At 37.5% G+C, this 22,351-nt stretch overlaps 1 pseudogene; it reads left to right on the top strand.

The window, feature by feature from the left end:
• The first annotated feature begins 17,905 nt into the window (after nucleotides 1–17,905).
• On the top strand, nucleotides 17,906–21,871 carry LOC126946212 (chromosome-associated kinesin KIF4A-like; annotated as a pseudogene).
• The last annotated feature ends 480 nt before the right edge of the window (nucleotides 21,872–22,351 follow it).

The raw sequence follows: 22,351 nt of genomic DNA on the forward strand, positions 1-22,351 counted from the left end.
AAAGGCATTATTCTTTAGTCGTGAAAAGGCAACCTATAGAATGTGAGAAAACATTTGCAAATGATATATTTTATAAGACATCAATATCCAGAATATCTGAAGAACTCCTGCAAAGAAAAAAAAAAGAAATAAATAAAGCAACTAAACTCAAAAATTGGTAAAATCTTGAGTAGTCATTTTTAAAGAAGGTAAACAAATGGTCCATAAGAACGTTTAAATATTTTTACTATCAGTAGCCACAGCAGGAATGCAAATAAAAACAATAAAATACCACTTCACAACACCTAGGAAGGTGAAAATTAACTAGTGTTGTCAATAACTTGGAGAAATTGAAAATCTTAAGATTTCTGGTAGAATATAAAATATCACAGAAAATGTGTAAAATTGTTGATGTCTGAAAATGTTAAACACATAATTACCATATAGTGTATAAATTACACACCTAGTTATATAACACTCAAAATAACTGAAAGCAGGAACTAAAAGAGATATATGCAGGGTAGTGTTTGTAGCAGTTTGTTTTACAATAACTGAAAGGAGGAAACAATCCATATTTCTATCAACAGATTAATAGATAAAATATTCATGGTATGTACACACAATGGTATATACATACAATAAATATACACATACAATGGAATATTATTCAGCCTTGAAAATAGTGAAATCCTAAAAGATGCTTCAACATAGATGAACCTCGGAAAAATTATGCTGAGTCAAATAAGCCAGAGACAAAATGACAAATATTACATAATTTCACATATATAATATACCTATAATAAGCAAATTTATATAGTTAGAAAGTAGATTAGCAGTTAGTATGAGATATGGCAAGGGAGGAATGGAAAGTCATTGTTTAATGGTTACACAATGTTTGATTAGGATGGAGAAAAAGTTCTAAAAATGAGTTGTGATATGGGTTGTAGAATATTTTGAATGTATTTAATGCTACTAAATTATGCACTTAAAATAAGTAAAATGGAAAATTACATTTTGTGTATATTTTACCAAAATATTTTTAAAATTAAGGCAATCAAGGAATTGTGAACACAATATTTGGTGGTATTAAAAACTTCTAGGGTTAGAGTAGGGGTGAAGCAAGATGGCTGCTATGGTTCAGCTCTGTCCCCACCTAAATCTCATCTTGAATTGTGACTCCCATGATTGCCCTGTGTTTTGGAAGGAACTCAGTGAAAGGTGATTGAATTATGGGGGTGGGTCTTTCCTGCACTGTTCTTGTGATAGTGAATGAGTCTGATGAGATCCGATGGTTTTAAAAATGGTAGTTTCCTTGCTCAAGCTCTCATTTTGCCTGTTGCCATCCACGTAAGATGTAACTTGCTCCTCCTTGCCTTCTGCCATAATTGTGAGGCCTCCTCAGCCATGTGGAATTGTAAGTCCAATAAACCTCTATTTTTTTTTTGTAAATTACCCAATCTCGGGTATGTTTTTATCAGCAGTGTGAAAATGGACTAATACAATGGCTAAATAGAAAGCGGCAATGATTGTCCCCTTTCTCCACAAGGACACCAATTTAACACCTACCTACAAAACAAACAAACAAGAAAAAAACCTTTGTAAAACCAAAAATCAGATGAGCATGCACAGTACCTCGTTTTAAGTTTATATCACTGAAAGAGACACAAAAGAGGGTAGAAAAGACAGTCTTAAATAACTGATGCCACCACTCCCGCATACCGTGGAAGCAACCACAAGATGAAGACAGATATTCTGTTTGTTTGATTGGCATACGGAGAGTGCAGTAATTGTAATAAATTGCATTGAACTCAGTGCTGCTGTGTTACAGCAGAAAGCAAAACTTGATTGAACTTAGCTGGCATGCACCCATGGAGGGAGTATTTAAAACAGTCCTAGCCAGAGGGGAATCACCAATCTCAGCAGTCAAAACTTGAGTTCCACCAAGTTTGCCACCGCAGGCTAAAGTCCTCTGGAGCCCCAAATAAACTTCAAAGGCAATCTAGCCCATGACTGCAACTCCCAGGTGAGTCCAAGTACTGAACTGATCTCAGAGTTAGTGGACTTGTGGGGCATGTGACCTACTGAGTCACCAGCCAGGGAAGCTGAGAAAGTGCTTGTGCCAACTCTCCACCAACTCCAGGCTACACAGCTCACAGCTTCAAAAAATACTCCTTAATTCTACTTGAGGAGAGAAGAGCGAAGAGTAAAAATGACTTTGTCTTGCATCTTAGACACCAGCTGAGCCACAGAAGGATAGGGCACCAGTCAAGGTCATGAGGTTCCCTCTCCAGGACCTAGCTCACAGATAACATTTCTAGAAGCATTCTGGACCAGAAGAGAAACAATTGTCTTGAAGGGAAAAAATCCAGTTCTGGCATGAGCATCACATGCTGACTAAAGAGCCCTTGAGCCCTGAAAACCAGTAGTGGTAACCAAATAATATGCCACGAGCCTTCGGTGAGACTCTGAGACATACTGGCTTCAGATAAGATTCCATATTCCCAGGTGTGGTAGCTATGGGGAGAGACTCTTTCTGTTTCAGAAAAGTGGAAGAAAAAGTAAAGGAGACTTTGTCTTAAAACTTAGGCAGTAACTTGACCACTGTGTGGTAGAACACCAAAGAGGATATTAGGCTCTCCAAATACAAGACTTGGTTTTTGGATGGAATTTCTGGACATTTCCTTGTCCAGAGAAGAGTCTAGTGACCTGAAAAGTGAGTCTCAAGCCAGGTAGCAACCACCACAAGTTGATTGAAGAGCCCCTGTTTCTTAAGAAAACACTGGCAGTAAGCTGGCCATACTTGCCATTGGACTGTGGTGGTGATGGTCATGGGTTGAGGCTCCTCTCCCTGTGGAAAGAGGGAGGAACATTGAGAAGGTCTGAATCCTGTGGTTTGATTGCCAGCTAAGCCACAACAAAATAGAACACCAAGTAGACTTTAAGGCCTTTCACTCCACTCTCTGGCTGCCAGACAAACCTCTGGATCCATTCAAGGACTATGGGAACTTGGTGACTTGAAGGGAAGAATATAAGCCTTGTTGGCTTCACCAAGTGCTGATTGTGGAGCGCCCCAAGGCCTTAGCAAACATAGGTGCCAGTCTAGTTGTAGTTACAGTGGGCCTTGGCTAAGATCCAGTACTCTGCTGGCTTCTGGTATTTCTAAGCAAAGTCACAATGGTGGTGGCCACAGGGCTGCTTGTGTCACTGCACCTCAAGCTCCAGGCAGCTCAGAACAGAGAGAGAAACCATTTGTTTGGGATAAAATAAGGGAATAGAACAAGTGTTTCAGCCTGGTAATCCCACGAATTCTCCATATTTATTAAGACATTCAAGGTAGTGTCTCTAGGAGTCTGGAATAACCAGAGCATTATCGGGATTGAGGTACCCCCTAATGCAGATGCAGCTTAGGTCACAAGAACCAAGTCATTTTGAATACCTGGAAAGCCTTCCCAAGAAGGACAGGTATAAACAAACCCAGACTGTTAAACAAAACAAAACAAAACAAAACAAACCTAATCCTTCAATCCCCAGACACAGACAAACATTCACAAGTATCAAGATGATAATGACCTAGGCAAATGAACTAAATAAACACCAGAAACCAATCCTGTAGAACCAGAGATATGTGAACTTTCACACAGAGAATTCAAAATAGGTGTGTTAAGGAAACTCAAATAAACTCAAGATAACACATAAAAGAAATTCAGAATTCTACCAGATAAATTTAACAATAATATGAAAATGATTTTAAAAATCAAACAGAATTTCTGGTGTTGAAAAATAAAATTCATATACTGAAGAATACATCAGAGTCTTTAAATAGCATAATTGATCAAGCAGAAGAAATAATTAGTGAGCTTGAAGACCAGCTACTTGAAAATAAACAGCCAGAAGAGACAAAAGAAAAAAAAATAAAACAACGAAGCATGGCTACAGAATATAAAAAATAACCCCAAAAGAGCAAATCAAAGAGTTATTGGCCTTGAAGAGGAGGTAAAGAAAAAGACAAGGGTACAAAGGTTATTCAAAAGTGTAATAACAGAGAAGATCCCAAACCTAGAAAAAGATATCACTATCCACATACAAGAAGGTTATAGAACACCAAGCCAATTTGACCCAAAGAAGACTGCCTCAAGGCATTTTACAATCAAACTCCCCAAGGTCAACAATAAAGAATGGCTTCTAAAAACATCAAGAGAAAAAAAAAAAAAAAAAAAAAAAAGAAGAAGAAGAAGAATGGACAATATGACTGGCAGCAGATTTTTCAGGCCAAGGCCTTTTAGGCTGGGAGAGAGTGGCATGACATATTAAAAGTCCTCTATACTATAATAGTACATCTGGTGAAAGTATTCCTCAAACATGCAGAACAAATAAAGACATTCTCAGACAATCAAAAGCTGAGGGATTTCATCAACACCAAGACTGTCCTGCAAGAAATGCTAAAAGGAGTACTTCTATCAGAAAGAAAAATGCATTAATGAGCAATATGAAAACATTTGAAGGTAGAAAACTTACCAATAATAGCACACACAAGAAAAAAATAATATTGGAACATTGTAACTGTGTTGTGTAAACTACTTTTATTTTAGGTAGAAAGAATAAGCAATGAACCAATTAAAATAATATTTAAAGCAAGTTTTCAAGACATAGACAATACAATAAAATATAAATAGACACAACACGTTAAAATGTGCGAGGACAAAGTTAAAGTGTAGAGTTTTTATTATTTTTCTTCTACTTTGTATGTACAAACAGTGTTAAGTGTCATCAGCTCAACATAATGGGTTATAAAATAATATTTGCAAGTCTCATGGTAACCAAAAAACAAAAAGCATACAAGAAGTACATAAAAATTAAAATGAAAAAATTAAATAATAATATCAGAGAAAACCATCTTCAATTAATAAAAGGCAGAAGAAAAAGAAAGAGAAAGTAAGAAAGAAGGGAAGACCAGTAATCAATCAGAAATCAAATAACAAAATGGCAGGAATAAATCCTTACATATCAATAATAATATTGAATGTAAATGGACTAAGCTAGCAAATAAAAAGTCATGGGGATGCTGAGTGAATGAAAACAAGAACCAAGGATGTGTTCCCTACAAGAAACAGACTTCACCTATAAAGACACACAGAGACTGAAAGTAAATGGAAGTAAAAGAAATATCCCATGTCAATATTAACCAATAAAGAGGAGGAGAAGCTAGCTATGCATATATCAGACAAAGTAGGTCTCAAGACGAAAACTTTCAGAAACAAAGAAGGTCACTATATAAAGATAATGGGGAAAATTAAGCAAGAAGGTAATAACAATTATAAATATATATATGCACTCAACATAGGAGCACAAAGATATATAAAGCAAATATTAGAATTAAAGAGAAAAATATAATCTAATACAATAATAGCTGGAGAATTCAACACTTCATTTTCAGCATTGGACAGACAGATCTTCCAAACAGAAAATAAACAAAGAAACATCATATTTTATATGCACTACAGAACAAATAGACCTAAAAGATATTTACAAATTATTTCATCCAATGGCTACAGAATACACATTCTTTTCCTCAGTATATGGATCATACTCAAGGATAGATCATAAGATATGCCACAAAACAAGTCTTAAAACATTCAAAAAATTTAAAATAATATCAAGTATTATCTGTAATCACAAAGGAATAAAATTAGAAATCAATAACCAGAGAAATTTTGAAAACTATACATACACATGAAAGTTACACAACATTCTTGTAAATGACCAGTGGGTCAATGAAGAAATTAAGAAGGAAATTTAAAAATTTATTGAAACGATTGATAATGGAAACACAACATACTAAAATCTATGGGATACAGTGAAAGTAGCACTAAGAGGGAAAAATTTAAATGAAGGAAATAACATAAAATGTCAATGAAACAAAAAGTTGATTTTGTTAAAAGATAAGCAAAATTGATGAAAGTTTATCCAGAATACGAAAATAGTAAGAAGATCCAAATAATAAAATGAGAGATGAAAAAAGAGGCATTAAAACTGATACTGCAGAAATTCAGAGGATTACTTGTGGCTACTATGAGCAACTATATGCCAATAAACTGGAAAATTTAGAGGAAATGGATAAATTCCTAGACACATACCTCCTACCAAGACTGAACCATGAAGAAATTTAAAATGTGAACAGACCAATAATAAGTAATGAGACGGAAGCTGTAATAAAAAGACTCAAAACAAAGAAAAGTCTGGGATCCATTAGCTTCATTGCTGAATTTTACTGGGCATTTAAAGAATTCTATAATACCAATTCAACCCAAATTATTTTGAAAAACAAAGGAGAAGGGAACACTTCCAAACTCACTGTGTGAGTCCAGTATTGTCCTGATATCAAAAGCAGAGAAAGACACAGAAAAAAAAAAAAAAAAAAACTAGAAGCCAATGTATATCCCTGATGAATATTGAAGAAAAAATCTTCAACAAAATACTAGCGGACTGAATTCAACAATACATTAGAAAAATAATTCATCATGGGATTTATCCTCAGGATGCAAGTATGGTTCAATATATACAAATTAATCAGTGTGATACATCATATAGTAGAATAAAGGACAGAAACCATATGAATATTTTAACTGATGTATTATAGAAAAAGTATTTGATAATATTCAAAATTCTTTCACAATCAAAACTCTCAAAACACTTATTATTAAAGGAACATACCTAAACATAAATGAAAGCCATATATGACAGACACATAAATAGTATCATTTGGAATGAGGAAAACCAGAAAGCCTTTCCTCTAAGGTCTGCAACAAGACAAGGATATTCACTGTCACTACTGTTTTTCAACATGGTACTAGAAGACTTATTTAGAGCAATCAGACAGGAGAAAGAAATAAAGGACATCCAAATTAGAAAGAAAGAAGTCAAATTATTCTTGTTTGCAGGTGATATGATCTTATATTTGAAAAAAACCTAAAGAATCCACCATGAAACTATTCCAACTGATAAATTCAGGAAATTCACGGTACACATTATTAATATACCAAATTACTACCATTTCTACATGACAACAGCAAAAAAGTCCATGAAAGAAATCCAGAAAGTAATGCCATTTACAATAGCTACAAATAAAACAAAATGCCTAGGCATTCTTTTGATCAAATAAGTGAAAGATCTCTACAATAAAAACTATAAAATACTGATGCTAGAAAGTGAAGAAGATACAAAAATGAAAAGATATTTCATTTTCATGGATTGGAGAATTCAAAACTTTAAAAATGTCCATAATAACCCAAACAATCAACAGATTCAATGCAATTCCTATTAAAATACTGATGACCTTCTTAACAAAAATAGAAGAAATAATCTAAAAATATATATGGAGTAACAACGACACTGTAGCCAAAGCTATCCCAGGTTAAAAGAACAAAACTGGAGGAATCATGCTACCTGACTCTAAATTATACCACAGAGCTATTCTAACCAAAACAGCATGGTACTGGCATGAGAAACAGACACATATATCAATTGAACAGAGTACATAATCCAGAGTTAAGTCCATTCATCTACAGTAAACACATTTTTGACAAAGATGCCAAGAATATATATTGGAAAAAGGGCAGTATCTCCAATAAATGGTGTTGGGGAAACTGAATGTCCATATGCAAATACCTAAACTACACCCCATCTCTCCCCATATATCAAAATAAAATCAAAATGGATTAAATACTTAAATCTAAGACTTCATCTATGAAATAGATTGAGAAACTCTCCATGACATCAGACTGGGCAAGTATTTCTTGAGCAATATCCTGTGAGAACTGACAATCAAAACAAAAATGGACAAATGAAATTACATTAAGTTAAAATTCCTCTGCACAGTAATGAAAACAATTAACAAAGTGAAGAGACACCCCACAGGATGGGAGTAAATATTTGCAAAGTATTCATTTGACAAAGGATTAATAATTACATTATATAATGAACTCAGTCAACTCTACAGAAAAATATAATAATCCAATTTTTAAATGAATAAAAGATCTGGATAGACAGTTCTCAAAAAATACATGCAAATATTAAACAGTTATATGACAAGGTGCTCAATAGCGTTGATCATCAGGGAAATGCAAAGACTACAGTGAGATATTATCTTACCCCATATAAAATTACTCTTATCCAAAAGTCAGGCAATAACAAATGCAGGTAAGAATGTGGAGAAAAGGGATCCCTTGTACATTGTTGGTAGGAATGTGAATTAGTACAACCATTATAGAGAACAATTTGGAAGTTCCTCAAAAGGTTAAAATAGAGGTACTATATGATTCAGCATCCTCACTGCTAGGTATATACTCAAAAGAAAGAAAATCAATATGAAAGAGATATCTGCACTCCCATGTTTATGGCAGCACTATTAATAATAACAAATATTTGGAAGCCATCTAAATGTTCATCAACAGATGAATGGATAAAAAATGTACTATATTTACACAATGGAGTACTATTCAGCAACAAAAATAATTAGAATCTGTCATTTGTAACAAAATGAATGGAACATGTGGTTATTATGTTAAGCAAAATAAGCCAGGTATAGAAAGGCAAGCTTCATACTTTCTTATTTATTTATTTATTTATTTATTTATTTATTTATTTTTCCATAAGTTATTGGGGTACAGGTGGTATTTGGTAATATGAGTAAGTTCTTCAGTGGTGATTTGTGAGATTTTGGTGCACGCTTCATCCGAGCAGTATACACTGCACCATATTTGCAGTCTTTTATCCCTTGTCACCCTCCCACTCTACTCCCCAAGTCCCCAAAGTCCATTGTATCATTCTTACACCTTTGTGTCCTCATAGCTTGTCTCCCACATATCAGTGAGAACATACAACGTTTGGTCTTCCATTCCTGAGGTACCTCACTTAGAATAATAGCCTCCAGTCTCATTCAGTCATTGCAAATGCTGTTAATTCATACCTTTTTATGGCTGCATAGTATTCCATTATATATATTTAAAAATCACAGTTTCTTTATCCACTCATTGATTGATTGGCACTTGGGCTGGTTCCACAATTTTGCAATTGTAAATTGTGCTCCTATAAACATTCATCTGCAAGTATCTTTTTTGAATAATGACTTCTTTCCTTCTGGGTAGATACCCAGTAGTGGGATTGCTGCATCAAATGGTAGTTGTACTTTTAGTTCTTTAAGGAATCTCCATACTGATTTCTATAGTGGCTGTACTTGTTTACATTCCCACCAGCAGTGTAGAAGTGTTGATCATGATGGACTATATTTTTGATATGTTGCTGGAATCAGTTAGCTAGTATTTTGTTAAGGATTTTAGCGTCTATGTTCATCAAGGATATTGGTCTGTAGTTTTATTTTTTGGTTGTGTCGTTTTCTGGTTTGGGTATTAGGGTGATGCTAGCTTTATGGAATTAATTAGGGAGGTTTCCTTCTTTCTCTATCTTGTGGAATAGTGTCAAAAAAATGGTGCCAATTCTTCTTTGACTGTCTGGTAGAATTCTGCTGTGAATCTGTCTACTCCTGGACATTTTTGTTGGTAATTTTTAAATTACAATTTCAATCTCACTGCTTGTTATTGGTCTATTCAGGGTATCTAATTTTTCCTGATTTAAGGTAGGAGGGTTGTATTTTTCCAGGAATTCATCCATCTCTTCTAGGTTTTCCAGTTTATGTGTGTAAAGTGCTCATACTAGCCTTGAATGATCTTTTGCATTTCAGTGGTGTCAGTTGAAATATCTCCTGTTTCATTTCTTAATGAGGTTATTTTGATTTTCTCTCTTCTTGGTTAATCTTGCTAATGGTTCATCAATTTTATTTATCTTTTCAAAGAACCAGCTTTTTGTTCTAGTTATCTTTTGTTTTTGTTTGTTTGTTTGTTTGTTTCTATTTCATTTATTTCTGCTCTGTTCTTGGTTATTTCCTTTCTTCTGCTGGGTTTGAGTTTGGTTTTTTGTTCTTGTTTCTCTAGTTCCTTTGGATGTGATCTTAGATTGTCTGTTTGTGCTCTTTCAGACTTTTTGATATAGGCATTTAGGGCTTTAAAATTTCCTCTTAGCACTGCCTTAGCTGTATCCCAGAGGTTTTGATAGGTTATGTCACTAGTGTCATTCAGCTTGAAGAATTTTTAAATTTCCAACTCGATTCCATTTTTGACCCAATGCTCATTCAGAAGTAGGTGATTTAATTTCCATGTATTTGCATGGTTTTGGAGGTTCCTTTAGGAATTGATTTTCAATTTTATTCCACTGTGGTCTGAGAGAGTGCTTGTCATAATTTCAATTTTCTTAAATGTATTAAGGCTCATTTTATGGCCTATCACTTGGTCTATCTTTGAGAAAGTCCCATGTACTGTTGAATCAAATGTGTAGTCTGCAGTTTTTGGAGGAAATGTTATATATATATACATAAAATATATATATGTGTGTATATATATGTCTTTTATGTTTTTTATATATATGTTTTATATGTTATATGTATGTGTGTGTGTGTACCTGTTAAGTCCATTTGTTCCAAGGTATAGTTTACATCCATTGTTTGTTGACTTTCTTTCTTGATGACCTGTCTAGTGCTGTCAGTGGAGCACTGAAGTTCCCCACCGTTATTGTGTTGCTGTCTATCTCATTCCTTAGGTCTATTAGTAATTGTTTTATACATTTGGGATATCCAGTGTTAGATGGATGTATGTTTAGGATTCTGATATTTTCCTGTTGGACAGGGTCTTTTACCAATATATAATGTCCATCTTTGTCTCTTTTAAATGCTGTTGCTTTGAAGTTTATTTTGTCTGGTATAAGAATAGCTGCCCCTGGTCACTTTTGGTGTGCATTTGCATGAAATGCCTTTTTCCACCTCTTTACTTTAAGTTTCTCTGAGTTCTTATGTGTTAGATGAGTCTCCTGAAGGCAGCAGATAGTTGGTTCATGAGTTCTTATCCACTCTTCGGTTCTGTGTCTTTTAAGTGGAGCATTTAGGCCATTTACATTCAATATTAGTATTGAAATGTGAGGTACTGTTGCATTCATCATGCTCTTTGTTGCTTGTGTACTTTGTCTGTTTGTTTGTTTTGGGGGAGCAGTTATTTTTGCTTTTTAACTTGTATTTTTGTTTTATAGGTCCTGTGTGATTTATGCTTTAAACAGATTCTGGTTTGATGGGTTTCCAGGATTTGTTTCAAGATCTAGAGCTCCTTTTCACAGTTCTTGTAGTGGTGGCTTGGTAATGGTGAATTCTCAGAGCATTTGCTTGTCTGAAAATGACTGTATCTTTCCTTCATGTATAATGCTTAGATTCACTGGATACAAAATTCTTGGTTGATAATTGTTTTGCTTGAGGAGGTTGAAGATAGGGCCCAATTCCTTCTAGCTTGTAGAGTTTCTGCTGGATATCTGTTGTTAATCTAATAGGTTATCCTTTATAGGTTACCTGTTGCTTCTGTCTCACAGCTCTTAAGATTCTTTCCTTTGTCTTAACTTTGGATAACCCGGTGACAATGTGTGTGGTTGAAGATCTTCTAGCAATGAATTTCCTAGGTGTTCTTTGTGCTTCTTGTATTTGCATGTCTAGGTCTCTAGCAAGGCCAGGTAAGTTTTCCTTGATTATTCCCCCAAATATATTTTCTAAGCTTTTAGAATTGTATTCCTCCTCAGGTACACTGATTATTCTTAGGTTTGGTCATTTAACATAATCCCAGACTTCTTGGAGGCTTGGTTCATATTTTCTTATTCTTTTTTCTTTGTCTTTGTTGGATTGGGTTAATTCAAAGACCTTGTCTTCAAGCTCTGAAGTTATTTCTTCTATTTGTTAAATTCTATTGCTGAGACTTTCCAGAGCATTTTCCATTTCTAAAAGTATGTCTGCAGTTTCCTGAGTTTTTGACTGTTTTTTTCTTTAAACTATCTGTTCCTTGCATATTTCCCCCTTCATTTCTTGTATAATTTTTTTGGATTTCTTTGCATTGGGATTTGTCTTTCTCTTGTCCTTCCTTGATTAGCTTAATAACTAACCTCCTAAATTCTTTTTCAGGTAAATCATGGATTTCTTCTTGGTTTGGATCCATTGCTGCTGAACTAGTGTGATTTTTGGGGGGTGTTGAAGAGATTTTTGTCATATTACCAGGGTTGTTTTTCTGCTTTCTTCTCATTTTGGTGGGCTGTGTCAGAGGGAAGTTCTAGGACTAAAGGCTGTTGTTCAGAATTTTTGTCCCACAGTGTTCCCTTGATGTAGTAGTCTCCCCCTTTTCCAGTGGATGTGGCTTCCTGTGAGTCAAACTTCAGTGATTGTTGTCTCTCTTCTGGGTATAGCCACCCAGTGAGTCTACCCAGCTCTGGGCTGGTCCTGGGAGTTGTCTGCACAGAGTCCTGTGATGTGAAGCATCTATGGGTCTCTCAGCTATGGATACCAACTCTTGTTCTGGTGGAGGTGATGGAGAGTGCAGTGGATCCATGACAGTCTTTAACTTTGGTAGTTTAATGCGCTATTTTTGTGCTGGTTGGCCTCCTGTCAGTAGGTGGGGTTTTCCAGAAAACATCAGTTGTAGTAGTGTGGAGAGGGACTGGTGGTGGGCGGGGCCCTAGAACTCCCAAGATTAAATGCCTTTTGTCTTTCTCTACCAGGGTGGATAGAGAAGAACCATCAGGTGGGGGCAGGCTAAGCATGTCTGAGCTCAGATTATCCTTGAGTGGGTCTTGCTATTGCTGCTGTGGGGGATGGGGATGAGATTCCCAGTTCACTGGAGTTGTGTACCTAAGAGGATTATGACTGCCTCTTCTAAGTCATTCAGGTTGACAGGGAAGTGGGGGAAAGTTGGCAGTAACAGGCCACATCCAGCTCCCAGGCAAACCGAAGGGCTGGTCTCACACCCACTGTGCTTCTCTCGACAGCCCTGAATCTGTTTCCAGGCAGAGGGTGAGATGGGCTTAAAAACTTGCCTGAGGTTTTTCTGCCTCTCAGCTGCGAAGGAAAAGGGCTTTAGTTCTTCTCCCTGTCTGTGAAGTCCGCATGCTGGATTCATACCCTCCTTCGAGTTCTGGCCAGGAGACTTCTCGCCCTGTTCAAATTGTTACGCAGTTCAGCTAGATAATTTTTTTTCCCTGTGGAGTTTTACCCCTGCTGCTCTGGCCACCCTCCAGATGGATCCCTGTGGTGTCAGGCAGGAATGGACTGCTTGAAGACCCAGCGAGCTCCAAGGACCTTTCTGCTGCTTCCTCTACCCCTGTATTTCACTTGACTTGGCTCTCTAACTTGACTCAGCTCCACGTAAAGTCAGACACTTCTCCTACAAATAGACCTTCAGCTTTTCCAATGGGAGTGTGTGTTCGGGAGAGGATGGTCTCCCTTTCCCACTTCCACAGTTGTGGAACTCACAGTATTTGGGGTTTCTCCTGGGTCCTGCAGGAGCAGTCTGCTTACTTCAGAGGATCCTCCCAGGATTGCTGTTTGTTTTTGGAGTTGATCTGGAGTTAAAATTCACAATGCAAGCCTCCACATGCTGCTCTGTCTGGAACTGCAATCTAGTCCTGCCTTCCATCTGCCATGATCCCTCAGTAATACCCTCACTTATTTTTAAGAGCTAAAAATCAAAATAGTCGAACTCATGAAGATAGAGTAGAAGGGTGGTTACCAGATGCTGGGAAGTGTAGCGGGAGATGAGGGGTGATGTGGAGATCATTATTTGGTACAAAAACTTAGAAAGAATAAATAAGACCTAGCACTTGCCAGGATAACAGGGTGACTATAGTAAAAAATAATTTATTTGTACATTTAAAAAATAACTAAAAGAGTATATTGGATTGTTTATAACATAAAGAATAAATGGTTGAGGTGATTAATACCTCATTTATCCTGATTTGATTATTACACATTGTATGCCTGTGTCAAAATATCTCATCTACCACATAAGTATTCACTTACCTGGTCCCTACAAAAATAAAAAATAAATTAAAAATACAATTTTAGGTGTATAATAATCCTATATTTTCGAAAATAATACATGTTATTTCAAGGTATATATTTAAGTATTTGCAGATAGGATAAATAATAAGGAAGGCCAATAGATGAATCAACACTGGCCATGCATTGATAAAAATTGGGCGGTGGCTATACACATAAATTGCTAATCACATCTTTCTATGTTTGTATATATTTGAAATCTTCTATACTAATGAATTTAGAATAAATCCTCTGGGTAGTACAAAATAGAATTTCATTTTCTCCAGTTGGTTGCATTTTTTTAAAGGCTATTTTAAAAAGCCTCTAATGGTGACACAGATTCCCATATGTTTCCAATAGTTTAATTTGTCTCTATTTTCCACTCCATTGTTTTCTCCACCACAGGGTCCTGGCTGTATTTTGACATTCCCTTGCAATGTGAAGACCTAGAATTCTGCAGGGCAAGAAGGCTCTTCATAGTCTTCTTTTAGATAAGATTTAGTTCTTCTATGTTCTCTGAATAAAAGCATGTAGAAGACAATCCACCTCTTCTATTGATCTTATTTATTTCCTATCATATTGTTGCTTTTCTGTATTATTTTGTTAGACCACCTGTCATCTATGTGTGCAGACAGGAAGGAAAGATAGACATGAATGGAACATGAAACACTCATTTTTAAAGGAAGGAAATTATAGAGACCCAGGGGAATGTGTCAGATTATCTGGACCCAAATCCCAGTACCACGAGTTACTAGCTGCATGACTTTGGCACATTTTTCTGTACTACAGAATGGAATTAATAAAAGCATCTGCCTAATATGATAATAGAAAAGTTAAATGAAATAATGCCTGTAAAGCACATGGCCTATATTAAGCACTCAAAACAAAGGCCCGGCGCGGTGGCTCATGCCTGTAATCCCAGCATTTTGGGAGGACGAGGTGGGCAGATCAGGAGGTCAGGAGACCGAGATCATCCTGGATAACACGGTGAAACCCCGTCTCTACTAAAAATACAAAAAATTATCCAGGCGCGGTGGCAGGCGTCTGTAGTCCCAGCTACTCGGGAGGCTGAGGTGGGAGAATGGAGTGAAGCCAGGAGGCAGAGGTTGCAGTGAGCCGAGATCATGCCACTGCACTCCAGCCTGAACAACGGAGCGAGACTCCATCTCAAAAAAAAAAAAAACAAAAAAAAAACAAAAAAAAAAAAACATAATAGCTATTATTACTATATCTTTGCTGGCATCTTATCCTGCTGTTTATCAATTGACAGGTGAAAAACTTTTTATTGTAATTTGTATCTCATCAATTATTGGATTATTTATTTGTCTGATTTTTCTTCTGTATATTTTTCATTCCAATCATTTATTCAATTTTATTGGTCAAGTCGTGTTTCTCTTGTTGAATAAGTCACCACTGAACCAAATAAGAAAGTAGTGAGTCTGTTTTTTATTTTTATTTATTTATTTATTTATTTTATTTAGTTTTTATTCTTTTATTTTTTTAGCAGAAAGTGCAAGATTGACCTCGAGTTACTCAAATTCAGAATTTGTAAAACTGTTCCAATGCAGAGACGGGGGAAGACCCAGAATCAAGTCTTAAGAAACTTCAATATATTTTTTCAGTTTTGACTATCAGAGTTATGCTGGAGTTGAAAAATGAACTGGAAGGTGCAGCCTTTTCAGAAACAGGCTAACAGTTCCTGGAAAAGTTAAACATAAAGCTACTATATGACCCAACAATTCCACTCCTAGTATCTACCTAAGGGAAATAAAAACATATATCCACAACAAAACTTGTACAAAAATTTTTATGGCAGCATTACACATAGTATCCCACAAGTGGAAGCACCACAAATTTCCATTGGTTGATTATTGGAAAAAACAAAATGCGTTATATGTATAAAATATATCACCCTGCTTTCATGTTTCTAAATAATCTTTTTATTAAACTTTTTTCATTTTTTTAATTTTCGGTTAAATCACATTTCTTATCTCTAAAAGTTATATTGTATCTATTATTGTTAAATATTAATATCATTAATTACTTACTCAATTCCTTTAATATATATAAGCCTATTCAGATTATGTTTTTTTTGGGGGGGGTGTGAGACATAGCAAACTGTGTCTTTCAAGAACTTGTCCATTTCATGAAGATTATCGACTTTGTGTGCATAGAGCTGTTTAAGATATTCCTTTCAAAAATAAATTGTTCTCTCTTTTCCTCTTTCTTTCTTTCTTTCTTTCTTTCTTTCTTTTTTTAAATTATCTTAGAATGATTAATTTATTGATGTTTTAGTTCTATATTTCCTGATTTGGTACAATAAAAACTGAATAATTTCAAAGTCCAAAAATAATCAGAAACAAACAGATGTTATTCTTTTTAAATGATGAGCCATTAATTGACTCATAGTAAAAATGAAGAATTTACATTAGCAAGGTTGTAATGGATGTACAGTAATTTTCCTTTTTTTTTTGCATTTTTCTTTTTTTATTTTTTATTTTTTATTTTTTATTTTTTATTTTTATTATACTTTAAGTTCTAGGGTACATGTGCATAATGTGCAGGTTTGTTACATATGTATACTTGTGGCATGTTGGTGTGCTGCACCCATCAACTCGTCAGCACCCATCAACTCGTCATTTACATCAGGTATAACTCCCAGTGCAATCCCTCCCCCCTCCCCCCTCCCCATGATAGGCCCCAGTGTGTGATGTTCCCCTTCCCGAGTCCAAGTGATCTCATTGTTCAGTTCCCACCTATGAGTGAGAACATGCGGGGTTTGGTTTTCTGTTCTTGTGATAGTTTGTTAAGAATGATGGTTTCCAGCTGCATCCATGTCCCTACAAAGGACACAAACTCATCCTTTTTGATGGCTGCATAGTATTCCATGGTGTATGTGTGCCACATTTTCTTAATCCAGTCTGTCACTGATGGACATTTGGGTTGATTCCAAGTCTTTGCTATTGTGAATAGTGCTGCAATAAACATACGTGTGCATGTGTCTTTATAGCAGCATAATTTATAATCCTTTGGGTATATACCCAGTAATGGGATGGCTGGGTCATATGGTACATCTAGTTCTAGATCCTTGAGGAATCGTCATACTGTTTTCCATAATGGTTGAACTAGTTTACAATCCCACCAACAGTCTAGAAGTGTTCCTATTTCTCCACATCCTCTCCACCACCTGTTGTTTCCTGACTTTTTAATGATTGCCATTCTAACTGGTGTGAGATGGTATCTCATTGTGGTTTTGATTTGCATTTCTCTGATGGCTGGTGATGATGAGCATTTTTTCATGTGTCTGTTGGCTGTATGAATGTCTTCTTTTGAGAAATGTCTGTTCATATCCTTTGCCCACTTTTTGATGGGGTTGTTTGTTTTTTTCTTGTAAATTTGTTTGAGTTCTTTTTAGGTTCTGGATATTAGCCCTTTGTCAGATGAGTAGACTGCAAAAATTTTCTCCCATTCTGTAGGTTGCCTGTTCATTCTTTCTTCTTTTTTGACAGAGCCTCACTTCATCGCCCAGGCTGGAGTGTAGTGGTGCAATCTCAGCTCACTGCAATGCCTTGTTCCCAGGTCCAAAGGATTCTTTTGCCTCAGCAACCAGAATAGCTGGGATTACAGGTGTGTGCTACCAAACCTGGCTAAATTTTCTTGTGTTTTTAGTAAAGACAGAGTTTCACAATGTGGGCCAGATTGGTCTTGAACAACTGAGTTCAAGGGATCCTCCCACCTCAGCCTCCCAATGTACTGGGATTACAGGCATGAGCTACTGCTCTTGGCCACCTTTATTATATATATTTTTCTACCAAAGAAACACATGCACTCATGTGTTTATTGCAGCACTATTCACAATAGCAAATACATGAAATCAACCTAGATCCCCATCAACAGTGGACTGGATAAGGAAACTGTAGTAAGGGGAGAACTGGGGAGAACCAGGAAAGGATGTTTAGTTTGAGGCAGTGCTGAGATAGGATCATGAAGGAAGAGGTGAAGGGAATTCCTGTAAGAGTGGCACTGCGTTGTTGTCCTCTGGTCCCCAAAGAGATTAGCGAGGGCTGCCAGATATACCTTTCATTCATGCCCAGGGAGCCTCAGGTGGTGGTTGGTATTGATAAATCCTTCAACTATGATTTTGTGTTTGACCCCTGTAATGAACAGGAAGAAGTCTTCAATACAGCAGTAGCACCACTCATAAAAGGCATATTTAAATGATATAATGCAATGGTCCTGGCCTATGGGCAGACTTGCTCTGGAAAAAAACCTATTCAATGGGAGGTGCATACACTGCAGAGCAAGAGAATGAACCAACAGTTGGGGTTATTCCTAGGGTAATACAACTGCTCTTCAAAGAAATTGATAAAAAGAGTGATTTGGAATTTATTCTGAACGTGTCTTACTTAGAGATTTACAATGAAGAAATTTTGGATCTTCTATGCCCATCTTGTAAGAAAGCTCAAACAAATATATGGGATGATCCTAAGGAAGGCATAAAGATTGTAGGACTCACTGAGCAGACTGTTTTAGTTGCCTTGGATACTGTTTCCTGTTTGGAGCAGGGCAACAACTCTGTGGCCTCCACAGCTATGAACTCCCAGTCATCCCAATTTCATGCCATCTTTACAATCTCCATAGAGCAGAGAAAGAAAAGTGACAAGAATAGCAGCTTTCACTCCAAGCTGCATCTTGTAGACCTTGCTGAATCAGAAAGACAGAAGAAAACCAAGGCTGAAGGGGTTTGTCTAAAAAAGGGTATTAATATTAATCGAGGCCTTCTATGCTTGGGAAATGTAATCAGTGCTCTTGGAGATGACAAAAAGGGTGACTTTGTGTCCTGCAGAGATTCCAAGTTCACTCCACTGCTTCAAGATTCTCTAAGTGGTAATAACCATACTCTTATAATAGCCTGTGTGAGTCCTGCTGGCTCCAATCCAGAAGAAACTAAATACCCTTCGCTATGATGACAGAGTAAGAAAAACCAGGAACCAACCTGTTGCTAATATTGATCCCCAGACAACTGAACTTAATCATCTAAAGCAATGGGTAAAACAGCTACAACAGCTACAAGTCTTGTTGCTACAAGCCCATGGACATACCCTGCCTGAATCTATAAATGTGTAACCATCAGATAATCTACAATCCCTGATGGAGAATAAAAGATTAAGTCGTGGTCTGAGCGAGGCAGCTGGTCAGACAGCCCAGATGTTGGAGAGGATCATTTTGACAGAGCAAGTGAATGAAAAAATGAACACCAACCAGGCACGGTGGCTCATGCCTGTAATCCCAGCACTTTGGGAGGCCGAGGCAGGTGGATCACAAGGTCAGGACCATCCTGCCTAACATGGTGAAAATCCATCTCTACTACAAATACAAAAATTTAGCTGGGCATGGTGGTGGGCACCTGTAGTCCCAGCTACTCGGGGGGCTGAGACAGAAGAATGGTGTGAACCCAAGAGTTGGAACTTGCGGTGAACCAAGATTGCATCACTGCATTCCAGCCTGGGTGACAGAGTGAGACAATGTCTCAAAAAATAAAAAATAAAAAAAATAACGCCAAGCTAGAAGAGCTAAGGCAGCATGCAGCCTGAAAACTGGATCTTCAAAAGCTAGTGGAGGATTTGGAAGACAGGAATTGAAATAAAATGTAGAAATAATTTGTAACCTGCAGCAATTGATTACCAAGTTATCGGATGAAAGTCCTGCTTGCATGGCTGCAGCCATTAATACTGTGGTGGAACAAGAAGCTCAAGTGGAAACCAGTTCAGAGAGGAGCTGGTATTCTGATGCTTTTACCACTCAGCATGCTTTCTGTCAAGCTCAGATGTCGAAGGAGTTGGTTGAGTTGAATAAAGCCACTGCACTGAAAGAGGCCCTAGCTAGGAAGATGACTCAGAACATTTGCCAGCTACAGCCCATTCAGTTCCAATACCAGCATAATATAAAAAAAGCTAGAACTGGAAGTCATCTATCTGCAAAAGGAAAAGGAAGAATTTGTTCTTGAACTTCAGACAGCAAAGAAGGATGTCAACCAAGCCAAGTTGAGTGTGGCCACTGAAAATATCTCCAGGAGCTGGAGGATCAAATAGCTGATCTGAGGAAGACACCAACTGAGCAGTCCAAACTTCTGAAACTAAAAGAATCCACAGAGCATACTGTCTCCAGTCTGAACCAGGAGATACGGATGATGAAAAACTAGTGGGTACAGTTAATGTGTCAAATGAAAGAGGATGCTGAGAAGTTTAGACAGTGGAAGCAGAAAAAAGACAAATAAGTAATACAGTTAAAAGAATGAGTCAGTAAGAGGCAATATGAACTTCTCAAATTTGAAAGAAACTTCAAGAAACAATCCAATGAGCTAAGATGTAAAACAGAGGAGGCAGCAGCTGCCGGCAAGTGTCTCAGGGATGCTCTCCAGAAACAATGGGAAGTCGCAGATAAGCAGAAAGAGACTCAGAGCCATGGAGTGGAAGGCACTGCAACTGGAGTGAAGAATTGGCTTGGAAACAAAATTGAGGTTATGGTCACTACTCAGGAAGCCAAACGCCATCTGATGGGCTCCTTGAAGATAGAAAGATCCTGGTTCAGGATGTGGCTCAACTCAAAGAAAAAAAAAGGAATCTGGGGAGAATCCACCTCCTAAACTCCAGAGGCATACATTCTCCCTTACTGAAGTGCGTGGTCAAGTTTCGGAGTCAGAAAATTCTATTACAAAGCCGATTGAAAGCCTAGAGACTGAAATGGAACTCAGGAGTGCTCTCAGATAGCTGAACTACAGCAGAAGCTGCTGGATACAGAAAGTGAAGACAGGCCAAAACAATGCTGGGAGAATATTGACACCATTCTGGAAGCCAACTGTGCCCTGAAATATTTGATTTGAGAGCTGGTCTCCTCCAAAATACAGGTCAGCAAACTTGAAAGCAGCCTGAAACAAAGCAAGGTCAGCTGTGCTGACGTGCAGAAGATGCTGTTTGAGGAATAAAATCATTTTTCTGAGTTAGAGACAGTTATAAGCTGAGCTGGTCAGAATGGAGAAACAGCACCAAGAGAAGGGGTTGTACCTTCTCGGCCAGCTGCAGCAGAGCCAAATTGCAGAGAAGCAGTTAGAGGAATCAGTCAGTGAGAAGGAACAGCAGCTACTGAGCACACTGAAGTGTCAGGATGAAGAACTTGAGAAGAAGCAAGTAGTGTGTGAGCAAAATCAGCAGTTTTTAAGAGAATGAAATCATGAAGCAAAAACTGACCCCTGACCCTTCTCCAGGTAGCCAGTAGACAGAAATATCTTCCTAAGGATACTCTTCTATCTCCAGACTCTTCTTTTGAATATGTCCCACCTAAGCCTAAACCTCGTGTTAAACTTCCTGGAGCAAAGAATGGTCATCGAGGATCTAAAATATTGTTCAAAGCATTCTGTGAATGAGCATGAGGATGGTGATGGTGATGGTGATGAGGGGAATGATGAGTAATGGAAGCCAAAAAAATTAGTTAAGGTGTCCAGGAAGAAAATCCAAGGGTGTTCCTGCAAGGGTTGGTGTGGGTGGAGGAAGCAAAACTCAGACTGTGGTGTGGACTGTAGCTGTGACCCCACAAAGTGTCAGGACCGCCAGCAAGGCAAGGATAGCTTGTACACCATTGAATGGGCCCAGGATTCTGAAGGCTCCTTCAAACTGGAGTATCCTACTGAGGGGATCCCAGGACTGAGCTTCTTTAACCCTGTGTGTGCCACCCCCAATAGCAGGATCTGGAAAGAGATGTGTGACGTGGAGCAGGTGCTGTCTAAGAAGACTGCTCCAGTTCCCCTACCCCCTTTTGACCTCCCAGAGTTGAAACATGTAGCAACAGAATACCAAGAAAACAAGGCTCCAGAGAAGAAAGAGAAACAAACTGGCCGGCAACACCAGATTCTTCTCTGGCTTCTCCCCTATCGAACAAGAGGCCCACTGAATTTGAAGTCATCATCTCCACCCCCAGTCTCGCTTGGGAGACGTTTTCAGGTTGCAGTCAGAGGGGTTTCTTAAATGACTTCCCTGGATTTCAGGTTTCTTGCTGTTGAAATAAGAAAAAGAGCATTACTGAAAAGAAGGTAAACTTTGATGGATGTTGGTCTTCAGCCTCCAGCCCCAGACTCCTACTCCGTTCTCCAGAAGGGTGCTAAGCCACCTACTGAAAAGAGAACCTACTGACATTCCTAATGACTCATCAGGAATCAGTCCTCAGTATCATCCAGTTGTTTCTTATTTTTGAGCAGTTCAGGCTGTCTCATGACAGGGATGAGGCCAAGGCTTTCTTATCTTTTGGTTGTCCCTGCTTAACGGAGGAGACTAGCCTAGGATGGGGGCCTGGCTAAGATCTTTTACTCCAACTCAGAAATGGATTTGTGATCTTCATCTTTGCTTTCCTGACATTCTCTGAATTTTAAGTGTT

Source organism: Macaca thibetana, chromosome X (assembly GCF_024542745.1).
Source record: "Macaca thibetana thibetana isolate TM-01 chromosome X, ASM2454274v1, whole genome shotgun sequence".
NCBI lineage: Eukaryota > Metazoa > Chordata > Mammalia > Primates > Cercopithecidae > Macaca > Macaca thibetana.